The sequence below is a fragment of the Panthera tigris genome, chromosome F3 (genome assembly GCF_018350195.1).
Source record: "Panthera tigris isolate Pti1 chromosome F3, P.tigris_Pti1_mat1.1, whole genome shotgun sequence".
Taxonomy (NCBI): Eukaryota; Metazoa; Chordata; class Mammalia; order Carnivora; family Felidae; genus Panthera; species Panthera tigris.
In genome coordinates this window covers 49288258-49292384 of record NC_056678.1, presented here as the reverse complement: position 1 = coordinate 49292384, position 4127 = coordinate 49288258, and positions in this window count along the sequence as shown.

The following is a 4127-nucleotide window of genomic DNA, read 5'->3' as shown; positions in this document are numbered from 1 at the left end:
GGCTCTAGAATTCAAACCATGGATAAAGTTTTAATAGTAATTGAGTCAATGTAGCCATTTTAATTGATTACCATATATTACACATGTATATATAATTAAAATATAATTATATACTAACTCTACATTTATGATTTTCTTTTGTATCAATACAACACAGTAATTATTCACTTATCGATCATTATATATTAATAAATAAAAGGAATGGCTTTAGTCAAGAATTGGTTAGTAATCGATTTTTCATCTGATATCATCTGATATTGATTTAATATATGGTCAAATGCCAGTGATGACTCCAGTTTCTCATGCAGTTATTTTTTTAATGTTTATTTCTTTACTTGGGGGGGCCAGAGAGAGAGGGAGAGAGAGAATCCCAAGGAGGCTCCATGCCCAGTGTGGAGCCGAATGCAGGGCTCGATCTCACAACTGTGAGATCATGACCTGAGCAGAAATCAAGAGTCAGACTCTTAACCAACTGAGCCAACCAGGTGCCCCTCATGCCGTTCTGCTTAATGGAAAATACAATTTTGGTATACAATAAAGGACCTATTAATACTTACAAAGTACTATTATCTATAACTATTATAATTATTTAATATTAAAATAAAAACTCATAAAAAATAATTTAACACATCCAAATAAAACTGAGTGCTGTTTTGAGAAACGTGAAAAATGCAGTGTTCCTTCTAGTAAAGGCAGCACTACACTCTGGTGTCACCCTTGATGACATTCAAATAGGTCACTGACTTCAAAAATAAGAAGGACATAATCGTGACTTGTAGTTTAAGGGTCAGTGATAGAACACTTACCCAAATATTGGATACTAGTTTAAATATAAATGTAGACCTAGTTAGCCTAGGAAAGAAGAAATAAGCATGTTTAGTTCAAGCAAGTAAACTCATCTCAGCCCTGTTTTTCTTGAGGCTTTGATTAATAAATGATATCTTCAAGCATATAACAAAACCTAATGTGAATTTAGTGCAATCATAAATGGCAACAGGAAGGTAAGGAAGAGATTTTGAAAATACTCATCCATCTATCCTGAAACAATTAATCTTCAGAGGAAGTTATTAACATCAATCTCTTTAGCCGAATTCACCTGAGAATTAGATGCTAGTAAAACACATTCATTATCTAACATTTGAGTTTTTCATCTCCAGACTAAAAAATAAGCTAACAACACAAAAGCAATTAAAATATAGTTCTTGTTTAACAATTTCCTCTGTTAATTACCTTTACAAAGAATCAGTCTTTCAAACTGACATGCATCGTGTATAAATTAATCTTACAGGAACAGGAAAGTATACAAGCCTAGCAAGAGTTATTTTATTTTATTTTTCTCAAAAAGCACATCAATCATAAATGAGAGCATTAGCCTCAAGACTAACATTTTTCTTGGGTCCTATTTAGAAGCCAGGAGACATGGATTTATTTTGTTTAAATATTAATTTTGTCATATTTTATAGACTTTTAGACAAATCCTCCTTCCAGACATAATTACCTCAATAAAATTAATATTTCAAAAAGCAAATGGGATATAAAATCTATTTGAATGTATGTTTACTGTTATTTTTATTTTATCTATTAAAATATATATATCTTAATTGCCATTGGCATATGCATGAATTGATCTAAACACAAGACTCTACAGGGGAGACCTAACATTTTAGTTTTTAAAATTAATCAACTGTTATATTAGGTAAGATACAGTAACAAACAAGCTGCTATAACAGATTCTAATTATAAATCGCCCATGCATAACACAAGTATGTTTTTCCCACTCATAACATGTGCGTTCCTGATAAGTAGCATCACTTCCCCCAACTAGTGTTTCAGGAACCACAACCCCTCATCACTGTCATTCCAGGATGGATTTTTGAGTGCTGAGAAGCTGAACCAGAGTTTGGATTCAGTTATTTGTCTAGTAACAATACAGAAGGGTAAAAAAAATGGACAGCACAGAAAGAAATATTAAAAAATACAATGGCTGAGAATTTTCCAAAATGGATGAAAAGCTCCAATCTGTTTGGGCAGATGGAAAGGCTGAAATCCAATATGGTGAGACATCTAGAGTCAGGATGACTCTTGAGATTTGTACTGAATGAAGGAAATGATACTAGGCCTTTGTCCTTCAGAACTCATCATTCATTACTTAGTGCGCACCCTTGGGGAAGAGGTATGATCTTGGGTGAGGCATCTTCTTGTAGCCAAAAGCAATACCACAGAGAGATTTAAGCCATCTATAGCCCACCCTGTTGGTAGCTGTAGAAATGAGGGACATGGAATAGTATCCACCATAATTACATGCACTGGAATGTAAATACTCATGGGATATAGGTGGAAGTCCTGAGATAACTGCTCAATAGCTGGAATTCCCTTGCCACACATTAACTCAGGCTAGTAACTGCTATGCTGCCCAAAGTTCCAACAGGTTCTCAAAAAAAAAAAAAAGGAAGGAAAGGAAAGGAAAGGAAAGGAAAGAAAAGAAAAGAAAAGAAAAGAAAAGAAAAGAAAAGAAAAGACAAGACAAGACAAGACAAGACAAGACAGGGGAAGGGGCACCCTGTGGCTCAGTCCCTTGAGCATCCAATTTCAGTAATGATCTCATGGTTCATGAGTCCAAGCCCCACCTCAGGCTCACTGTTTTCAGCACAAGCCTGCTTGGGATTCTCCCTCTCCCTCTCTCTCTGCCCCTCTCCTGCTTGTGCTCTCAAAAATAAAATAAACATTAAAAAAAAAAACAAAAAACACTTGTTTTAATTTTCAAACATTACTAGCTGGGAACATACAAAAAGTTACTTTTCAGCCTCAGTGTATTGAATCGTAAAACATTAAAATATATGGTTATAACAATGTATGTAAAAAGTTCACTCGTGTCCCTCCGTTTCCACCTTCCCCACTTGAGTGGGCTCGATTCTTGTTGCCCACTGAGCATTTGTTGACCTGACCTTAATTAAAGGACTTACACTGTGAAGATCAGTGCTGTAAGGCCACCAGCAAAACGTGGCATCCATTTTCTAGTTACGGAATGGTGAAGAAAACAAAGAGGAGTCAGTTGAGGGACAGTATGTCTCCCAATCATCTCCCACCGATATTTTATGTATAGAATTGTTGATTTACCTTCCACATCAAAACTAAGGGAACTGTTCCGGCTATCTCTTGCTAGGTCACAAACCATCTCTAACTCTGTAGCTGAAAATAATAATTTTTTGTTTATCATGATTTTATATTTGGCTCCCCTCCCTGCTCCCGTTTGTTTTTTTCTGGGCTCAATCACGAGCTGCATTCAGCTAAACGTTCTCCCAGGCTGGAGGTTCCCAGTGGCTGTCATCGCGTGTCTAGCAGAGTAGCTTGATTCTTCCACGTGGCCTCTTCTCCTCCAATAAATAGACTGGCTCAGCTGCCTTACCCAGTGGGCCCAAATCAGAAGCTACAAGATCTCTTGAGACCTAGCCTAGCCCTGCGACTGGATTTGAGCAAGACAAAGCAGCAGAAGTGACAATGTACCGATTAGGGTGCGAGAGCAAGCGCGGCAAAAGGGCGAGAGGTGAAAGCAATTCTGTACGCTGTATTACCTCTTTAGCCATTGTTCTCTTTAAAATCTTTCCACTTACAGGGGTCGCCTGCTTGGCTCGTTGAGCTCCAACTTTGGTTCAGGTCATGCTCTCATGGTTGGTGGGTTGGAGCCCCACATGGGGCTCTATGCTGACAGCCCCTAGCCAGATTCAGATTCTCCGTTTGCCTCTCTCTTTGCCTCTCCCCCACTTGCATTTTTTTCCTCTCTCAAAAATAAACAAACATTAAAATAAATAAATAAATAAGTAAACAAAGAAAATCTTTCCATTTCCAGGGTATGCACTAACTTCAGGAAATTTATTTCCCCTACCGTTTGGAAACCCTTCCTTCCTTCCTCCCTGCCTCCCTTCCTTCCCCTTTGCCTTACACTTACTGAAATACAGGCTGGAAGGACTAATCACTTCAGCTGGCGGAGCGCAGGTCCCTCCGCAGCGAGTAAACAGGCGGCTGCACTGACCCGGCACCCTCCGCGGACTGCGCACCAGCGCAAAGCACTGTGGGAGGGACCGAGTGAGCTGCGCGCTGAGCTCCCGCTCTGCTGCGTGGTCCGGGCA